The 22342-nt window shown below is 42.6% G+C and overlaps 1 long non-coding RNA gene across 2 annotated transcripts in view; it reads right to left on the bottom strand.

Moving 5' to 3' along the window:
• Positions 1-22342, bottom strand: part of LOC120377075 — a 111830-nt gene that overhangs the window by 66506 nt on the left and 22982 nt on the right. Inside the window, exon 2 of one of the 2 annotated variants that reach the window (XR_005587475.1) lies at positions 14084-14183. The exons of the other annotated variant lie outside the window; for it this stretch is intronic. This is a non-coding gene — a long non-coding RNA (uncharacterized LOC120377075). The remainder of the gene's footprint in view (positions 1-14083; positions 14184-22342) is intronic. 2 annotated transcript variants of the gene reach the window in all.

Here is a 22342-nt window from a genome sequence, read left to right on the forward strand (position 1 = left end):
GGGTTTCATATCTGGTACCTAAGTATCTAGATATTAAAACTGGCCCCTTAGAAGTGTCAAACCCAGAAATGCGCTTTCAGAAATTATGGGGGAGTCTAAGGGTATGTCTACACTATGAAATTACTCCGATTTTACAGAAGTCAATTTTTGGGAACAGATTGTTTAAAGTCGAGTGCATGCGTTCACACTAAGCACATTAATTCGGTGGTGTGCCTCCATAGTACCATGGCGAGCGTCAACTTTCGGAGCGGTGCACTGTGGCAGCTATCCCATAGTTCCCACAGTCTCTGCTGCCCATTGGAATTCTGGGTTGAGCTCCCAATGCCTGATGGGGCCAAAAATTTGTCACGGGTGGTTATGGGTAAATGTCGTCAGTCAACCCTCCCTCTGTGAAAGCAACGGCAGATAATCATTTTGCGCCCTTTTTCCTGGATTGCCCGAGCAGACGCCATAGCACTGCAAGCATGGAACCCGTTCAACCTTTTTCACTGTGACCATATGTCTACTGGATGCTGCTGACAGACTCGGTACTACAGTACTACACAGCAGCAGCTCCTTGCCTTTGCAAGTTAGCAAAGATGGTTACCAGTCATACTGTACCATCTGCTGCTGTCATGGGTGCTCCTAGCCGGCCTTGGTGAGGTCGGGGGCGCTTAGGCAGACATGGATAGTCCTGGCTGGCCTCCGTGAGGTCAGTCGGGGGCGCCTGGAAAAAATAGGAATGATTCCCCAGGTCATTCTCTTCTTTAAGTTTTGTCTAATGGAGATTCAGTGCTGCCTAGAATATCAGGAAAGCCTACTAAAGAGCCACAGATACAAATGGCCGCTCCGGGTCAGAGCCCCAGACATCCTGCAGAAATGATGAGCTGCATGCCATTCTAGGGGGTGCCCCTACAACAACCCCAATTGTTGCTTTCCTCTTCCCCCACCCCTCCTGGGCTACCATGGCAGTTATCTCCCCATTTGTGTGATGAATAAAGAATCCATGAATTTGAAACAACACTGACTTTATTGCCTCTGCAAGCAAAGATCAAAGGGGGGAAGGGAGGGCGGTTGGCTTACAGGGAAGTAGAGTGAACCACCATTCTGCACTTGATCAGCCTATAGTTGGACTGCTCCTTACGACTGTCCAGACTTCATGAGCCATGGGAGCAAGGTGTAGGCTGGGGTAGGTGCAACTGCGCAGTGCTGCCGACTGGGAGAGCAGCCTGAGGCAGAAGCCTCCAGCGCACATGATATTCCAGGCAGGACTGAATCTCCATTACACAGAACTTAAAGAGAGAATGACCGGAAGTCATTCCCTTTTATTTCCAGGGGCTCCTGACCGACCTCACCGAAGCCAGCCAGGAGCACCCATGTCTGCCCAAGCGCCCCCGACCGACCTCACCGAGGCCAACCAGGAGCACCCAGGGGCCAATGATGATGATACCAATCATACTGGACCATCTGCCATCCTCAATGCAAGGCAAAGGGATGCTGCTGTGTAGCACTGCAGTACCGCGTCTGCCAGCTGCATCCAGCAGACATACAGTGAAAGTGAAAAAAGGTGAGAAATGATTTTTTCCTGTTGCTTTCATGCTGAGTGTGTGTGTGTGTGTGTGTGTGTGTGTGTGTGTGTGTGTGTGTGTGTGTGTGTGTGTGTGTGTGTGACAACATGTACCCAGAACCACCCGCGACAATGTTTTTGCCACATCAGGCATTGGGAACTCAACCCAGAATTCAAATGGTTGGTGGAAACTGCGGGAACTGTGGGATAGCTACAGTCGTCAGTCACCCCTCCCTCTGTGAGAGCAGACAATAGTTTCGCACCTTTTTTCCGCGCAGACGCCATAGCACGGCAATCATGGAGCCTGTTCAGCTCACCACAGCAGATATAAGCATTGTAAACAACTCACGCATTATCGTGCAGTTTATGCAGAACCAGAAGCTGAAAAACCAGGTGAGGAGGCGACCGCAGCGTGGTGACGAGAGTGATGAGGACATGGACACAGACTTATCTCAAAGTGTGGGCCCCGGCAATGTGGACATCATGGTGTTAATGGGGCAGGTTCATGCCATGGAACACCGATTCTGGGCCCCGGAAACAGCAACAGACTGGTGGGACTGCATAGTGTTTCAGGTCTGGGATGATTCCCAGTGGCTGCAAAACTTTTTCATGCATAAGGGCACTTTCATGGAACTTTGTGACTTGCTTTCCCCTGCCCTGAACCGCAAGAATACCAAGATGAGAGCAGCCCTCACAGTTCACAAGCAAGTGGCAATAGCCGTCTGGAAGCTTGCAATGCCAAACAGCTACCGGTCAGTCGGGAATCAATTTGGAGTGGGCAAATCTACTGTCGGGGTTGCTGTCATGCGAGTAGCCAACACAGTCACTGAGCTGCTGCTATCAAAGGTAGTGACTCTGGGAAATGTGTAGGTCATAGTAGATGGCTTTGCTGCAATGGGATTCTCTAACTGTGGTGGGGCGATCGACGGAACCCATATCCCTATCTTGGGACTGGACCGCCAAGGGAGCCAGTACATAAATCGCAAGGGGTACTTTTCAATGGTTCTGCAAGCACTGGTGGATCACAAGGGACATTTCACCAGCATCAGTGTGGGATGGCTGGGAAAGGTTCATGACGCTAGCGTCTTCAGGAACTCTGGTCTGTTTAAATGGCTGCAGGAAGAGATTTACTTCCCAGACCAGAAAATAACTGTTGAGGATGTTGAAATGCCTATAGTTATCCTTGGGGACCCAGCCTACCCCTCAATGCCCTGGCTCATGAAGTCGTACACAGGCACCCTGGACAGTAGTCAGGAGCTGTTCAACTGCAGGCTGAGCAAGTGCAGAATGGTGGTAGAGTGTGCATTTGAACATTTGAAGGGTCGCTGGCGCACTTTACTGACTCACTCAGACCTCAGCAAAACCAATATCCACATAGATATTGCTGCTTGCTGTGTGCTCCACAATCTCTGTGAGAGTACGGGGGAAACATTTATGGTGGGGTGGGAGGTTGAGGCAAATCACCTGGCGGCCGATTTGCATTCAGACATCAGGGCCTTCCTGTGAGTCAGGCTGGGAGGAATGAAGGCTTGGGGTCTTACAGTGACATGTGATCATGTCACCTGAACTGGAATCCATCTTTAACCTGGTGCTTTTCCAGTGAGGAGGGGTGGGAACTTGCCCAGGTGACTCCTAAACTCCATCTTGGAACTGGACTTTGCATAGGAAGGAGGAGGGGATTTCCACCCACAAGAGAAAGTCTATGTAAACCCTTGGGAGACCCCTTCATTTTGGTCTTCAGATGGCTGAGGAGAGGAGCCATCATGAGGAATCCCCTAGCTACCACCTGAGCTGGAACAAGAGCTGTACCAAGGGAAAGGATTGTGCCCAGACTAGGAAGGTGTCCAGTCTGAGAAAAGAAACTTATTGAAACAACTCTAGGGTGAGATTTTACTTGCATTCAGTTGTATTACTGTATTAGGTTTAGATTTGCATGTTTTTTTTTATTTTACTTGGTAATTCACTTTGTTCTGTCTGTCACTACTTGGAACCACTTAAATCCTACTTTCTGTACTTAATACAATCACTTTTTACTTATTAATTAACCCAGAGTATGTATTAATACCTAGGGTGGGGCAAACAGCTGTGCATATCTCTCTAACAGTGTTATAGAGGGTGAACAATTTATGAGTTTACCATGTATAAGCCTTATACAGGGTAAAACAGATTTATTTGCACTCCATTGGGTGTTGGGCATCTGAGTGTTAAAGACAAGAACACTTCTGTTAGCTGCTTTCAGTTAAGACTGCAGCTTTGGGGCAAGTAATTCAGACCCTGGGTCTTTGTTGGAGAAGACAGGCATGTCTGGCTCAGCCAGACAGGGTGCTGGGGTCCCAAGCTGGCAGGGAAAGCAGGAGCAGAGGTAGTCTTGGTACATCAGGTGGCAGCTTCCAAGGGGGGTTCTGTGATCCAACCCGTCATAGGCTGTCACTTTAAAAACGTGCTTGCACATAATGGAAGTCCTAAAATTTTACCAGACCACTGAGTTCAAGATGTTTATATTTTTTAAAGGTCATTTTCCATTTGCAAAACCATATTTTGCAAACAGTTAGTTTTCTGAAGTTATTCTTGGCAGTCTCGGAAGAAGCGATTCTGCAGTGATGGGCATGTCTTTTCTGATACTGTGATCAAATGTATTCAATAATTCTTTAAAGGATATATTTTTTATGTTTCTGATCACAGGAAACAGAGACGCTATCTTGGATTCCTTGACTTACAGAATTAAGTGGCTTTCATGGGACTCTACAAAATCCTGCTGGAGGCTCCCAGAGATAGCCATGCTCTTCATGTGATCATAATATTAATATTAATCTTCAGAATAATATTAATTAATGTAACATAATATTAATATTAATCTTCAGAGTCCACCAAGTCCACATATATGACTTGGATTTTGTTACAGAGATAGGAAAATAGAAACAAAATTTAAATGCTGGTGCTTATAATCTATTAATGTAATTGACTTGTTGAATAGAGATGGGATTTCTCAGATGGTTAATGCTGAGCATGTGTCTATGTTCTTTGCTGAGACTGGGCCTATGTTGGGAAAGATAATCTATGGTTTGGTGTCTGCCATTTTAAGTTTTTACATGTCTATGGTCAAAGGGAAAATGAGTTTGTGGAACTAGGGGAGAATGAGCTACAATTTTCATCCAGGGTTAAAACCGAGATGAAACATGGTATTTTTATATTTTATCATAAGCACTTGGAATGCAGTGTAGAAGAATGTGACTTGTTTTTGCAATCGCTACCTGTTTTTCCTAATATCCACCCTTCTCATAACATCACTTCAGTGTAAACCTGACAGCAGCAATTATCCAAATTATGGGCCAGATCCTCAGCTGGTGTATTTCAGCATAGCTCCATTGACTCAGTGGAACTATGCCGATTTAGACCAACAGAGGATTTAGTCCTATGAGCTCTGGGGTTTTCCTGCTTGGAAAGGGCTTAACGTTGCTTAAATATCCAGGAAATCTTTGACATTCCCAGCATGGTCTTGCACTTACACACATAATGGAATTATTTAAAAATCCATGTTGTGCAAACAAATCTCTCTGCATATCTTATGACATCGCTCTTGTCTACTCCTCATTTATTAGCTAATTATCCATAGACTGTGGCATTTTGAGAAACACGCTCAAAAGGATTTTGTTTCATTCTATCCTAGTTTGAAACAAGACTACCTATTTTTAGGTGTGGAAATGTTAAAAATAACCATTGCCTGATATTGTTGAAAAGTGAACATAGAAATACATTTAGCTAACTGTGGAGATGATGACATTGGGATTAACTGAGGTTTCAGTAGCTACGTGGATAGGTTTGGTTAGATCCGCTACATGTACACTTTGACACAGCTCCATTGATTTCAGCAGGGGCATACTTGTTTACAGCCACTGAGGACCCAGATAAAGATGCTTTACTTGAAAAAAGAAATGGCACAATGTGTAGTTTAGGAAAAGTTGGCGCAAACTGCTGATATTTTTCAAAAATGCATTGTTTATCCTTTTTTTTTTAATGCATAAGCATATTTCTTTTTAACTTTTCCTAGAAATGCTTTATTTTAAGACATCTGTGGATTCAGATTACATAAGCTTTTTTAAACTGAATTCATGAAAACTTAAAACTAATGAGTACTACAGTTATTTTCATCTTCCTGCCTTTTATTTCTCAACTGCACAAGCTTTTCAGTGCTACCAAATATTAAACTTTTTTTTTCTTTTAGAAATATACTTTAATAAAAATAATAATACGGCAGACATATCTCATTTCAAGCTAAGTAGCTTGAGGGTAGATCTACACTGTAATCTGAAATATGATTGCAGCTTGGGCAGACATATCTGCACATGGAGGCCTAAAAATAGCAGTGTAGATGTGGTGATACAGGTGTTCGAAACACATTCACTGGCCTCATCATGCTTGTACAAACTATGCTAAAGCCTGTACCACCACATCTACCCTGCTATTATTAGCCATATAACGCCTCCAAGTTTTAATATAGTCCAATATGATTTAAGGCAGGGGCCAGCAAACTCTGGCATGCGGCTCGCCAGGGTAAGCACCCTGGCGGGCTGGGCCAGTTTGTTTATATGCCGCATTGGCAGGTTCAATGGACCGTGGCTCCCACTGGCCGCGGTTTGTCATCCCAGGCCAATGGGGGTGGCGAGAAGCCATGGCCAGCACATCCCTTGACCCAGGACGCTTCCTGCCACCCCCATTGGCCTGGGATGGCGAACTGCAGCCAGTGGGAGCTGCGGTTGGCCGAACCTGCCGACGCGGCAGGTAAACAAACTGGCCTGGCCCGCCAGGGTGCTTACCCTGGCGAGCCACGTGACAGAGGTTGCCATCCCCTGATTTAAGGTTTAATAAAACAGTGGACTCTTTGAAGAAAAGTACTAATTTTAATTCAGAGGTAGCCTTGTATTTATGGATCAAGTACTGGACTGGGAATTAGGAGATTTGTGTTCTATTCCCAACTTGGTCATTGACATGCTTTTTAACCTGAGTCAAGTCACTTCATCACACTGTTCCTCTGATTCCCATCCTACACTTAGTCAGTCTTATCTGATTGTAAGCCATTCAGGATAGGTAAGGACTGTCTTTTACAGTGTGCTTGTACAGCACCTACCAACATGGAGCTTCATTCTCATTTGGGGCTTTGGGGTATTATAATAATAATAATAATAATAATTCTTAATTGTGACAAATGGTGCTTACTGGAAAAGTAGGCCCTCAAGTTTCTGAACCCCTGAGATGGCACTGGAGAAAAGGGATACTGATTATTCTTCACATGTAGCTGCAGTTTGGGTGAAGCTATTGGCTTTCAGAGCTCCTGAGCACCCTCAGCTCCCTTTGAATTCATTTGGGGTTGTGGGAACTCAGTGCTTCTGAAAATCAGACCCCTCTATGAGAATAGCTTGGACAGGCCTCATCTTTCAAACATTTAGTAACTTTATTTGGGTGAGTTGTGGACCTCCCCTGTTCATATTGGACCATGTCCCCTGTCCAAGTGGACCTCCCCTATTCATATTGAAGGGTGTGGGCTGTGGTCAGCAACCTTACCAGCAGTACTCCCCCCATACCCTATAATAGGGGTCGGCAACCTTTCCGAAGTGCTGTGCTGAGTCTTCATTTATTCACTATGATTTAAGGTTCCGTGTGCCAGTAATACATTTTAACATTTTTAGAAGGTCTCTTTCTATAAGTCTATAACACTGGTCTACAATTTTTGAGAAGTCGTCTGCTTCAGAGATAAAATGTGCTATCTATTATGTATTTTGATGTGCTGAATTCAAATATGACAATTAAAACAACTGGTTGGCTACTGTTTTTAAGTTATTTAAGTTTTTACATTTTATGTCTATGTATATTGTGTAGATAGTAGAGTTTTAATCATAAATTGTAAACCTAGGTCTTTTCATGTGTTTATGGTTGCTTTACATGATAATATTTCACCTGTCCTGTTTATGTAACACTTTAAAAATCAGCAAAAGGTTATATAACTAAAATTTATTCTGAAACAAAAGGCAAAAAACTATTATGTACATAGTTTAGTCCTATTCAGTGTCTACTCGGCGCTTCTTGGCTTGTCTCTTGTATTCATTAAATGGAGCATCTCTTGTCACTGTCCAGCACTAGTCTGCAAGCATTGATGGGCTCCATTTGCCCTGATAGAGTTTCTCCATTGTTGCAATGTCCTGGTGAAATTGCTCGCCGTGCTCGTCGCTCACTGCTCCGCAGTTCGGTGGAAAAAAATCTAGATGAGAGTGCAAAAAATGTCTCTTTAGTGACATGTTGCAACCAAGGCTTTTGTATGCCTTGAGGAGGTTTTCCACCAACAACCTGTAGCTGTCTGCCTTGTTGTTTCCGAGAAAATTTATTGCCACTAACTGGAAGGCTTTCCATGCCGTCTTTTCCTTGCCACGCAGTGCATGGTCAAATGCATCATCTCGAAGAAGTTCGCGAATCTGAGGACCAACAAAGACACCTTCCTTTATCTTAGCTTCACTTAACCTTGGAAATTTTCCACGGAGGTACTTGAAAGCTGCTTGTGTTTTGTCAATGGCCTTGACAAGTTCTTCATCAGACCCAGCTTGATGTGTAAGAGTGGTAACAAAATCTTCTTTGATTCAACAAGTGGTGGATGCTGAATACTTTTCCTCCCAGGCTCCAATGACTGTCGGAGTGGCCAATCTTTTTTGATGTAGTGGGAATCTCTTGCACGACTATCCCATTCGCAGAGAAAACAGCAGTACTTTGTGTATCCAGTCTGCAGACCAAGCAAGAGAGCAACAACCTTCAAATCGCCACAAAGCTGCCACTGATGTTGATCATAGTTTATGCACCTCAAAAATTGTTTCATGTTGTCATAGGTTTCCTTCATATGGACTGCATGACCAACTGGAATTGATGGCAAAACATTGCCATTATGCAGTAAAACAGCTTTAAGACTCGTCTTCGATGAATCAATGAACAGTCTCCACTCATCTCGATCGTGAACGATGTTGAGGGCTGCCATCACACCATCGATGTTGTTGCAGGCTACAAGATCACCTTCCATGAAGAAGAATGGGACAAGATCCTTTTGACGGTCACGGAACGTGGAAACCCTAACATCACCTGCCAGGAGATTCCACTGCTGTAGTCTGGAGCCCAACAGCTCTGCCTTACTCTTGGGTAGTTCCAAATCCCTGACAAGGTCATTCAGTTCACCTTGTGTTATGAGGTGTGGTTCAGAGGAGGAGGATGGGAAAAAATGTGGGTCCTGTGACATTGATGGTTCAGGACCAGAAGTTTCATCCTCTTTGTCTTCCTCGTCTGACTCAAGTGAGAATGATTCTGGTGCATCAGGAACCGGCAGGCGTTCTCCGTGGGGTACTGGGCGTATAGCTGATGGAATGTTTGGATAATGCACAGTCCACTTTTTCTTCTTTGACACACCTTTCCCGGTACTGGAGGCACCATGCAGAAGTAACAATTGCTGGTATGATCTGTTGGCTCTCTCCAAATCATTGGCACTGCAAAAGGCATAGATTTCCTTTTCCTGTTCAACCACTGGCGAAGATTTGTTGCACAAGTGTTGCAGCATATGTGTGGGGCCCACCTCTTGTCCTGATCTCCAATTATGCAGCCAAAATAAAGGTGATAGGCTTTCTTAACCATAGTGGTTATACTGCGCTTTTGTGGTGCAAAAGTCACTTCACCACAAACATAGCAGAAGTTATCTGCACTGTTCACACAAGTACGAGGCATCTCTGCTCTCTTTGGCTAAACAGAAATGTGTCCCTTTGCAAAATCAAACACTGACAATAAGAGAGCACGACACTGTATGATTTCTAGAGCTGATATAGGGCAATTTGTTCAGCAGAGTGATGTAAGCTTTGTTATGATTGCATCATCCATGACTTCTAGGAATAACATGATGCAATTCATATCATGTATGACGCAATACCAACTTCAGATTGCATCATTCATTGTTTTGCCTAAAAAGCAAGTACTGTCCAAACCCAGTCATAGATTTATTCATAGATCCAGTCAAAGATGTATTTTAGTCATTTCTGGTTTAAATTGAGATCCCTTCCCTTTATAACTTACTTATCCTCCGCTATTCCCAAGTCAAGGGTCGTATATACTGACCCAATAGCATATCTTGAAAACTAGAGCCAATCAACAATTTTAAGCATCATTTTCGTTCTCGGTGACCCAGAATTAGTAAAGTTTGACTACATTTATTTCAGAAGCATTTTGCCTGTAGAGCAGTGTAATATATAACTAAACTATTGTTGTATGTAAAGTAAATAAGGTTTTAAAAATGTTTAAGAAGCTTCATTTAAAATGAAATTAAAATGCAGAGCCCCTCGGACTGGTGGCCAGGACCCGGGCAGTGTGAGTGCCATTGAAAATCAGCTTGCATGCCGCCTTCGGCACGCGTGCCATAGGTTGCCTACCGCTGCCCTATAATCTCACAGAGGGTATTATCATAGAATCATAGAATCATAGAATTCAAGATCAGAAGGGACCATTATGATCATCTAGTCTGACCTCCTGCAAGATGCAGGCCACATAAGCCGATCCACCCACTCCCTATCAAGCGACTCCTGCCCCATGCTTCGGAGGAAGGCGAAAAACCTCCAGGGCCATTGCCAATCTTCCCTGGAGGAAAATTCCTTCCTGACCCCAAATATGGCGGTCAGCTGAACCCCGAGCATGCGGGCAAGACTATCCAGCCAAACCCTCTGGAAAAGGTTATATCATACCATTGACCCATTGTACTATTTACCAGTGTGGCACTTAATTGACCTATTGACTAAGCCCGTTATCCTATCATACCATCTCCTCCATAAACTTATCTAGCTTAATCTTAAAGTCATGGAGGTCCTTCGCCCCCACTGTTTCCCTCGGTAGGCTGTTCCAGTATTGCACTCCCCTGATGGTTAGAAACCTTCGTCTAATTTCAAGCCTGAATTTCCTGACTGACAATTTATATCCGTTTGTCCTCGTGTCCACATTAGCACTGAGCTGAAATAATTCCTCTCCTTCCCTGGTATTTATCCCTCTGATATATTTAAAGAGTGTAATCATATCTCCTCTTATCCTTCTTTTGGTTAAGGAAAACAAACCGAGCTCCTCAAGTCTCCTTTCATACGAAAGGCCTTCCATTCCTCGGATCATTCTAGTGGCCCTTCTTTGTACCTGTTCTAGTTTGAATTCATCCTTCTTAAACATGGGAGACCAAAACTGCACACAATACTCCAAATGAGGTCTCACCAACGCCTTATATAACGGGACTAGCACCTACTTATCCCTACTAGAAATACCTCGCCTAATGCAACCCAAGACCGCATTAGCTTTTTTAATGGCCACATCACATTGCCTACTCATAGTCATCCTACGATCAACCAGGACCAGCTGGAAAGACTTTAACCTACCAGAATACCTACTTAACTGATGGACAATTTCTGCTATGCTTAGGAATCATGTCGAATCTTTTATTGTTTTATGTGTTTTTTCTGTAATTTTTTTGTTCTTAAAATAAATGTGCTTTGCTTTGCGAGGTCCATGTGGTCACTTGTAACTGTTAGCAATACACTGTTTATAGCCCTGGGAGAGAAAGCATAGCATAGAGGCTGGCTGTTATGCAGACTGGCTTGCTGGGGATATCACAGTGGAAGGGGACTGTGCAGCCTTAAAAAACCCCAGTTAAAAAGAAGTGGGACACAGGTCCCTGCTCAGAGACAGATGATTGCTGCAGACCTGACACTTGGCTGAGCACTTCTGGAGAGGACAACGCAGGGGGTGATAAACATGCAGTTACCTTGCAGGGGCATTATTACTAGAATTCCAGAACCAATAAAAAACGAATGGGCAGATCTGTCTGATCATTTTACATTTTGTGAATATTTTGATTGCCTAAGATTATTGTGAAACGCCTTGAATCTATTAAATGATAACTACATTTGTAAATTAAGTGAGTAGCATTCACTACAGAAATAGTCTTCTAACAAGACTTTCAATGTCATTTACTGATGCAGCTCTAGTTTTCTTCTAGCTGTTTAGTTTTGAAATACATCTCTAGTAGAGCCTAGAACATTATCTGGGTACTAGTATAGACTGTAGTTTTTAAATTGATTGTAAATAAGGATAATTGCAAATAGATTCTCAATTCATGGAGGATTTGTTGAAATTTTTAGATTAAAAATGGCCATGTGCCAGCTATTTCTCAAATTATAATAGAATATATCCCTCTTTGTTCTGTCAGTCGTCTTCATAACATCCTTCCCATTAAATAAAGTCCAATGTGATATACACCATTTGATATATTTTAGACTAGCTGTTGAAACCCTCTCTGTCCACAAAACAAATGGATATTAGCACGTTTTGCTCTGACAGACCAAATTGGTAAGATGGATGATATCAGAATCTTCAAAAGAGTTTCTAAATGAGTAAATTCAAATCTTGCTCTACAAATTCCTAAAGCTACTCTTTCCATTACAGGACTTTGTTTTGACATACATAAACAATTAAAGTCAGGGGAACAGCTTTAAAATATAAACAATGCAAGAGCCTCAGCTGGTATAAACTGGAGATTTGTTAATACACAGGAGCCAAGCATATGGCCTAGAGAGTTTATTTGCTCTAACTTGACTAGAACATTTGTACTTTGCATGCAATATTTTTATTTTAAATCAAGTTCTTAAGCATTAGGTATTATGGATCCAAAATGTTAAACACAAGTAGTTTAGTGTTTAACATTTTGGATCCATAATACCGAATGCCTAGAAATTAGTTTTTGTTGTTGTTTTTTTGTGGACATCAGCAATACTGGGTGGAGATATATATGGTTTTAGTTTTCCTCAACATACAGACTTATTAGTGTTAGTTGGATATTTATGTATCTTCAGCAGTACTTTATTCTGGAACCTAATTAAAGTTTTGTAATCCACTATATAAAATATAAATGCCTATAAAGTTATGACAGGTTTCAGAGTAGCAGCTATGTTAGTCTGTATCCACAAAAACAACAGGAGTACTTGTGGCACCTTAGAGACTAACAAATTTATTTCAGCATGAGCTTTTGTGAGCTACAGATCACTTCTTCGGATGCATAGAATGGAACACACAGACAGGAGATATTTATACATACAGAGAACACGAAAAGATGGAAGTATGCATACGAACAGGAAGAGTCTAATCAATTGACTTCATGTTGGTATGCATACTTCCACCTTTTCATGTTCTCTGTATGTATAAATATCTCCTGTCTGTGTGTTCCATCGTATGCATCCGAAGAAGTGAGCTGTAGCTCACGAAAGCTCATGCTGAAATAAATTTGTTAGTCTCTAAGGTGCCACAAGTACTCCTGTTCTTTTTATAAAGTTATGGGTGATTTAAACAAGGTCAGTAAATATAACAAAGCTAATTATTTTAAAGCCTCCATAGTTGAAACCTGCTTAAATTACTACTTTTGAGAATTTATAATGGTAACTTTGAAAAAAAAATGAATTTATTGTTGGGCTGAATTTATTGATTGCACTGAAGTTCAATATTCACACAGAGTTATAATATAGACAAAAAAGTTATAATATGGGCTGTAGCTACATAGACTACCTCACACTACATTGATACAGTGCCAAAGTCTGAAGTTCTTGAACCGAGAATGTAGCCCAATCTTCATGATTTTTCAGCCGTTTTATGCCTTGGTTACCCTGGTGGTATGCAGACATGACAAACCTGAGGGGAAAAAAATAAAAATTGGGCATGTTTTTGGCTTAATTTTGCTTGTGAGTTGCTTCTTGGCTAGTTTTTGGCTTGTGGCTTGCTGCTGGTTGTAGCTTGTTGCTTCTTTTTTCTTATTAGCTCCCAGCAAGCAGCAGCAAGGGGCAAGCAGGGGCAAGGGAGGAGAGAGTCAGGGGTGCACAGCAGGCCCACTACAGTACCAAACTGCATGCCAGTGGGATCTAGTCTCATACACTGTTGTGGTTCTTAGGGATTGGCTTCTTTTGGCCTTGTTTTGAAATGGGATTAGCTTGGTTTTTGGCTTATTGTGAAAGCTGGGGTGCTTATTTACCATGTGAAAGTTGACAACTGTGGTGGTATGTCTGTACATCAGTTGTCCTCATGATTTTTGTAGCATGGATGTCTATCTATTAGGAACTAGACGGAGACCCACTAACTCGCTTCACAAACTACCAGATGATGATGATGATGATTCAATCATTTCTAGCTTGTTCTAGATTTGAACCACCAATAATTAAAGGAAAGGCTTCATGTTACATTCCTAGGCATTTAGCCCTTTAGGTATTATATATTATATTAGCACTACTACTACAGCATCAGAAGATATGCCAAGAGGCATTAAATGGACACCCTTCTCATCCCTTGAAGACCTGGACTTCGCAGATGATCTCGCTTTCCTATCACGTAAACACCATATACAAGAATACAAGAATACAACAACTTGACTTAATGCATTCAGACAGCAAATTTGACTGAAAATCAGCTACAGTAAGCCAGATATCATTATCTTTAATATTGCCTCACCATCATGAGTATGCACAGAGGATTATATTCTCACCAATGTAGAAACATTCACAGACTTGGGCAGCACTATCATCCTGGATGGTGGAACAAGTCAGGACATCTGGAAAAAAATCAGTAAATCCAGGAACACCTTCAGGAGCTTAAATATAGTCTGAAAATCATCAAAATACAACATCAAAACCAAACTCAAGATTTATCAGAGCTGCGTACTTTCAACATAGAATCATGGAATATTAGGGTTGGAGGAGACCTCAGGAGGTCATCTAGTCCAATCTCCTGCTCAAAGCAGGACCAACACCAAGTAAATCGGGGGTTGGCAACCTCTTGCACGCGGCTCGCCACGGTTAGTACTCTGGCTGGCCGGGTCAGTTTGTTTACCTGCCGCGTCAGCAGGTTTGGCCGATCGTGGCTCCCACTGGCCACAGTTCACCGTCCCAAGTCAATGGGATACCATTGCTTCTTGTTCTGATATCTGCCACCATTGAGAACAGCCTAACTCCATCCTCTTTGGAACCCCCCTTCACTCAGGTAGTTGAAGGCTGCTATCGAATCCCCCCTCACTCTTCTCTTCTGCAGACTAAATAACCCCAGTTCCCTCAGCCTCTCCTCATAACTCATTTCCGTTGCCCTCTGTTGGACTCTCCCCAATTTGTCCACATCCCTTCTCTAATGGGGGGACCAAAACTGGAGGCAATACTCCAGGTGTGGCCTCACCAGTGCTGAATAGAGGGCAATAATCACCTTGATCTGCTGGCAGTGCTCTTACTGATACAGCCTGATACAATTGGCCATCTTGGCAACGAAGGCACACTGCTGACTCATATCCAGCTTCTCGTCCACTGTAATCCCCAGGTCTATTTTCTGCAGAAATGCAGCCTGTAGCAGTCCATGGGATTCTTCCTTCCAAATTGCAGGACTCTGCACTTGTCATTGTTGAACCTCAGCAGATTTCTTGTGGCCCAATCTTCCAATTTGTCTAGGTCACTCTGGAACCTATCCCTACCCTCCAGTGTATCTACTTCTCCCCTCAGTTTAGTGTCATCTGCAAACTTGATGAGGATGCAATGCATCCCATCATCCATATCATTAATAAAGATGTTGAACAAAACCGGCCCCTGGACCGACCCCTGGGGCACTCCACTTGATACTGGCTGCCAACTAAACATCGAGCTGTTGATAACTACCCGTTGAGCCCAACAATCCAGCCAGCTTTCTATCCACCTTCTAGTCCATTCATCCAATCCATAGGTTTTTTTTTAACTTGTTGGCAAGAATATTGTGGGAGACCATATCAAAAGCTTTCCTAAAGTCAAGATATATCACATCCACTGCTTTTCCCATGTGCACAGAGCCAGTTATATCATCACAGAAGGCAATTAGGTTGGTCAGGCATTACTTGCCCTTGTTGAATCCATGTTGATTGTTCCTGATCACCTTCCTCTCCTCCAAGTGCTTCAAAATGGATTCATTGAGTACCTGCTCCATGATTTTGCTGAGGACTGAAGTGAGGCTGACTGGTCTGTAGTTCCCCGGGTTCTTTTTCTTCCCTTTTTAAAATATGGGCACTATATTTGCCTTTTTCCAATCGTCCGGGACCACATTACGAATTTTCAAAGATAATGGCCAATGGCTCTGCAATTGCATCAGCCAACTTCCTCAGCACCCTTGGCTGCATTAGATCATGGACTTGTGCAAGTACAGTTTTTCTAAATAGCCATTAACCTGTTCTTTCACTACTGAGGGCTGCTCACCTCCACATAGTGTGTTGCCCAGTGCAGCAGTCTGGGAGCTGACTTTGTCTGTGAAGACCGAAGCAAAAAAAGCATTGAGTACTTCAGCTTTTTCCACATCATCTGTCATTCCACATCATCCACATTACTCTATAGTGCAGAATGCTGGAGAATGAGAAAGTATGACATGTCCAAACTGTCTTCATTCCATACAACCTGCCTCAGAAAAATCCTCTGTATCTTTTGGCCCAGAACAAACTCAAACCAAGATCTACTGACACAGTGAAGCCAAGAGGACATGAGCACCATCATTGACAGGAGACGCTGGAGACGGATTGACCATATGCTTGGTATGGAAATTGACTCCATCACCAGAGTAGCAATAAGATGGACACCTGAAGGCAAATGAAAACGAGACCACCAAAAAACAATATGGTGAAGAGCTGTGGAATCTGAGCTGAAAAGTCTTGGGCAACACTGGGGAACAATTGAAAAACTTGTCAGAAACAGATAGGAGTGGAGGAGCTTTGCCACTGCCCTAAACACCAGAGGTGTAATGGGAACATGATGATGATGGTGACTACTAATAATGATGATTTCTATATTGCCCAAATATGATATGCACTTCACACAGATGAAAGGAAACAGCTCCCTGTTCTGAACAGTTAATATAAATGCTTAGCATAGGGACAAGAGACTGGAAAGAATAATGCAGCACAAAACAATTTAAATGGGGGGAAAAACAGCCATTTTTCTTTTTTTTTCTTTTAAAACCTGTGGCTATTTGGCTATTTTCTCCCCTTCTTAGTATAAGCCAAATAGACTGAGTCTTTTAAAAAAAAATCTTGCTATATCTACCTAGGTATTTATAGGGACACCTTCACAGTGGAATCTGACTGCCCGTAGCCTTAAGGCCTGATGTAAAGCTAATTGAAATCAATGGAAAGACTCTAATTGATTTCAGTGCACTTTCAATCAAGCCCCTAATATCCAGCTGCTGTAATGCCTACCCTTTGTTGGAAAAAAGGCTAATATCATTCTGGAGTATGTTAACAAGAGTGTCATATATAAGATGCAGGATGTAACTGTCCCACTCTACTCAGCACTGGTGAGGCTCAGCACTGGTGAGGCTTCAGCTGGAGTACTGTGCCCAGTTCTGGGCACCACACGTTAGGAAGGATGTGGGCAAATTGGAGAGAGTACAAAAGAGAGCAACAAAAATGATAAAAGATTGATAAAACCTGACCTATGAGGAAAGGTTATAAAAACTGGGTGTGTTTAGCTTTGAGAAAGAAGACTGAGGGAGACCTGATAACAGTCTTCATATATATTAAGGGCTGTTCTCTATTTCAGTTGGAGGTAGTAAAATGAGTAATGGGCTTAATCTGCAGCAAGGGAGATTTAGGTCAGATATGAGGAACAACTTGCTATATAAGGGTAGTTAAGCTCTGTAATAGACTTCCAAGGGAGGTTGTGATATTCCCATAGTTGGAGGTTTATAAAAACAGGTTGGATAAACACCTGTCAAGAATGGTCTAGGTTTGCTTGGTCCTGCCACAGCACAGGGGGCTGATGACTTCTTAAGATCCTTTCCAGCCCTACTTTTCTATGATTCTACGGCATAATTTTAACATGTACTCCAGAAAACATTTTCATTCAAAAAATTCTGATCACCATCCAAAACAGACCCAAGACTCTCAAAATGTCTCCTTGCCACAGGCAACAACCTGCAGCAGACCCTTCTTACACTCCCTAGTGGAAGGGAGCTGATCATTTTATTCCATTAGTTAGAGGCAGGGGGCTGGTGTCCTGTTTTTTCCTGTTCCCCACACAGTCTTAGTTCCTTCTTTCACTCCAAGGTTTAGGAGGAAAGCCAGATTCCTAGCCTTGGAGGCTCTGATGAGGGGTTGGGAGGACAAGAACCTGGTGTTCTAGTCCCTGAAGCATTGTGATCTTTGAAGATCCTAAATACAGCGTTAAAAAGCATGATTGTGGCATGTTAAACCGCTTTTTATTGTAAACACTTTCGTTTACAGCACTCATTTTCAAATAGACACTGCTGTAAATCTATTTAAAGAGTGAGCTATCTAACTGATGAGCAATGTTTTCCATTTAAATAATGGGTAGTAAACAGATAAAAATCACTCCTTTTTTTTCCTTGGGTTCATAAAAAGGTTTGAAAGAGAGATGCAAGTAGTCCTGAGGGCTACTGTGTCGAAAGCTTGCATTTTTTTGTGATTGAAATCATTACATCCAAAGTTCAAAGACTTCTCCATGTTTCACTCTGTGGCTCTAATGGAAGGATTCTACATGGAAAGGTAAATAGGGGGGAAATAGAATTTAAGCTCACATCATCTAAATTTCCAAAATGTTTTGGGACACTACGAAAGGTTTTTTTTTCTTCCAAATAATTTATTTCTATTTTGTTTGATTAACATGAAAGTTACACACACATTCAAGCTTTTAAAATTCTACATCAGGGTTCGGCAACCTTTCAGCAGTGGTGTGCTGAGTCTTCATGTATACAGTCTAATTTAAGGCTTTGCATGCCGGTAATACATTTTAACATTGTTTAGAAGGTCTATAAGTCTATAATATATAACAAAACTACTGTTATATATAAAGTAAACAAGGTTTTCAAAATGTTTCAGAAGCTTTATTTAAAATTAAATTAAAATGCAGATCTTATTAGTTTAGTGTGATCCTTGCCCTTGCTTTTCCTTGCTGAGTTTTCCAGTGTCTGGTGGCATGTATTTGGATACTTTAAGCTGCACACAAGCTTCTGAGTGATCAGTTGATAACCGGCTGGCAGGAGGTCAGCGGCTGGAACCCCAGACTGGCAGCTGAGGTAAGTAGAGCTGGCGGCTGGTAGGGCTGAGCAGGGCTGAAAGCCTGGACCATGTCTGGCAGGGGGCCAGTGTTGGAACTCCAACCAGAAGCAAGGTGAGTGGGGCTGCGGTGGGTACCCCGGCTGGTAAGGGGCCAGCAGCCAGAAACCCAGAGCGACAGCTAGCTCTGGGGTTTCTGGGGTGGGCTGAGTGTCTCCTCCAGCCTCTCTCTGGGGTTTCAGCTGCCGGCACCTGCCAGCCGGGGGCTCAGCCCACTGCCAGCCTGGGGTTCCTTCTCCCAGGCCGGCAGTGGGCGCTGAGTGGGACCGGTGGCGGGACCACGGCTAGCAAAGGGCCAGCAGTGGGAACCCCAGAGCAGCGGTGGGCTGAGCGGCTCAGCCTGCCCTTCTCTGGGGTTTTGGCCACTGGCTCCTGCCAGCTGGGTCTCAGCCTGCTGCCAGCCTGGGGTTCCTTCCCCCAGGCCAGCAGCGGGTGCTGAGTGGGACCCTGGCTGGCAAGGGGCCAGCAGCGGGAACCCCAGGGTGGTGGTGGGCTGAGCAGCTCAGCCCGCCACTGCTCTGGGGTTTCAGCTGCCAGCTCCTGCCAGCTGGGGTCACAGCCTGCTGCCAGCCTGGGGTTCCTTTCCCCAGGCCAGCAGCGGGTGCAGAGTGGGACCCCGGCTGGCAAGGGGCCAGCAGCGGGAACCGCAGAGCATCGGCGGGCTGAGCAGCTCAGCCCGCCCTGCATGCCATCAAAAATCGTCTCGCATGCCACCTTTGGCATGTGTGCCGTAGGTTGCCGACCCTGTTCTACATGAACCACATTGTTTCTCTTTTCATTGTAACTCAATCTCCATCTAAACACTTAGGTTGTTTCCCTGCTATGTCTTATTAAATAAGTATCTACTGACAATACCCATTTCTGTTACAAGCATCTGTGCTCTTCAAAGCCAAAGAAGGTCATGAATTTTACCATGGGAGGACAAGATAATATGCAGAAAAGCAAGCCTATCAGGTTGTCCCACATTTACCCATTACTGATCCTCCCATGTGTCTTTCCTTCTACACTACTCCCCCCTCCAAAAAGGAAGCTACACAACTAAACTCACCTTTTTTTTAACTGCATCCTACCATTGTGGATTTCTCTTAAAAATTACTCTGAAAACTCTCCACAGAATGATTTTATTTTGTTTAGAACCACTGAATGGAATCTTACTGCAGGGATAAATTCTCTATTAAATCCTATTGGAGGATAAAAAAAAACTTACAGAATGGTTCTCCTTTTTTATTAAATTCTATAGAACTTCGCTATGAAGGTCACATCCCATGATGATACACTAGGTTTCCCTTCTTCCTTGGTAACATGGGGCACAGAACATATTTCTAAAGCTCCATCTGGGATAACTCATGAGGACAGCCTCCCAGAATTTTCCACCTCCACAGTGTGATAGCAGTCAAGGGCCAGACTTTCATGCACAGAATTAGAATGTTTATCATATTTTTTCTAACAGTTGAACAGACGTATTCTTTTCTCACTTATGTTGGGATTTGGGAGCTCTTCTGTTCCTTCTGGGCAATCAGAGCCTTTTTTGGCTATCTTCTTTCTCTTCTGTGCAGTGTGACACACAACATGGAAGAGAAATCCAAGAAGGTGAAAAGAAAAGAAATGTTCATCTTGCCACTTTCTGCTGCCTGGCAGCCTTGAAGGTGATCTCCATGTAGGTTCCCTTCAGTGCATGGGATGAGATATCACACACACACACACACATACACATGGAAATACAGAGGCAGTTGCCTACAGAGAATACTACTGTCAAAGGGTCAGAACAGTCAGGAGTGAGTCAGCCTTCCTCTTAGTAAGTGATGATGTCACCAGATTCCAGAAGAAGTCATTTGCAGTGCATAAAAACAAGTTTTATTGGTCCTACAAAATCCATGAACTATGGTACTATGCTACTGGTACTTTATCCATTGACCTATTATTTACATATATCAGTCCAATCACTATTCCTTTCAGCCCTGATTCCTTTATCCTCTTCATAGAATGTGGACGTGCCTCACAGCCTTATCAGGTTGATGGTCATGCATCTAATTAGACAAGCATGTGCCTTTCCCACCCTCCCTATTCCAGGGCTTGTCCTCCAGACTTCAGCATGGGGATTCATGTATCTTCTCCTTTTCTTCCTCAATAGGGGCAGATCCCAAGCAGAATATCAGCAGAATTCTGCAAACTAATAAAACATGATGTTCTGCCACACAGTCCTCGTCCATGTGTGGATACCACCTGGAGGAGAATTATTGGTAAATGCTGATAAACATGGATTTCACTGTATCCACACACAAATGGACAAAATTATTTCCATTGATAGTAACAGAAATGGACAGATAGGCAAGGTAAAAAAATTGCTGCTTGAAAAAATATTAGTTTGATTTAAGGATATTTACTTTCTATGTTTAAGTGCTGAAGTTGACCAAATGGAATAGTTGCCTTGGAATTTTAATGAACTCTTTCCTGGGCAACCAGATCGAGCTAAACAGATCTGGTGGGACAACACGTCAGGTCACAAGATAATGTTTGGGACCTCCATACTTTCCTAGGTCCTGTTGAAATATGGAAGTTTAATTTTAACTTATTTTTGTTGAAGACCTGGCGTGGTTGGTCTGTCACTTGTGAATTTCCAATGAACAGGAAAGAATCTAGAAACAAAAAAGGAACCATGTACCCCTCCGACCTCATGTTTTGGGGCATTTTGTTGTTTGCACTTTTCTGACTTGGCTATGCAAGTTGCTATTTAAAGTAATGTTGCTTTGTATCAGTTTTATTATTATTATTATTTTATTTTTTGCTTGGTAGAAACCTTCTTTACAGGGATTATGTATGTGTGAATGTGTGTTGTACAAAATATGAAAGAAAAACTCTCTACATTTTGAATTCATATCTAGCCCTATTATAGGTTTGATTCATATTTGGAACTAAATACAGTGTGGCCTAAATTTTCATCTCCATGGATGTTCAGAAGGAAACATGCTTGGTCCATTTATATTAGAGCTCAAATATGATGCACAGTATCAGATATGAATACGATTGCTGTGTTGATGGCATTACAGTTGATTTCATATGGCAGGTTAAAAAGGAGAACAAAGACTTTTGAAAGAAACACCAAATTACAACTGAGAAACTGTTTTTCTGTCTACTATACATGGGATACCTTTAAATTAGGTTCTGAACATGCAACTTTAGTGTTGTGGAATATTTACAAAGTGAATAATCTCCTAAATGATTGTAATGTATCTGCAGATACAAACAAACAGTATTAGTTTTGAAGTTGGAGCACCTCTGTTCAGAGATTCTTCAGAATAAAAGCAGAGGATAAAAAAAATCATACCATCCTTACTCATGTTGAGTAGGATGACACCCTTTCTGCATGTGGTCGCAGTGAGATTTATTGGTTCACTCATACTTTTCAACATTGGTAAAGGGGGCAAAATCAGGTGATTAATATTTTGATTTAAGAGATCAGGCCAAATTCTGCCCTAATTTACCTCTATGCAATAGCAATGACTCAAAGGCTTTCACTCAATAACTGAGAGGATAACTTGGTCATTTGTGTAACCACACAAACCTGTGATTGTAGGAGAATGTCATACAGAAGTCTAATCAAAATGATAATATATAAAGAATAACATTCATATTTTCCTGGG

The sequence above is a fragment of the Mauremys reevesii genome, linkage group 1, assembly GCF_016161935.1.
Source record: "Mauremys reevesii isolate NIE-2019 linkage group 1, ASM1616193v1, whole genome shotgun sequence".
Lineage (NCBI taxonomy): Eukaryota > Metazoa > Chordata > Testudines > Geoemydidae > Mauremys > Mauremys reevesii.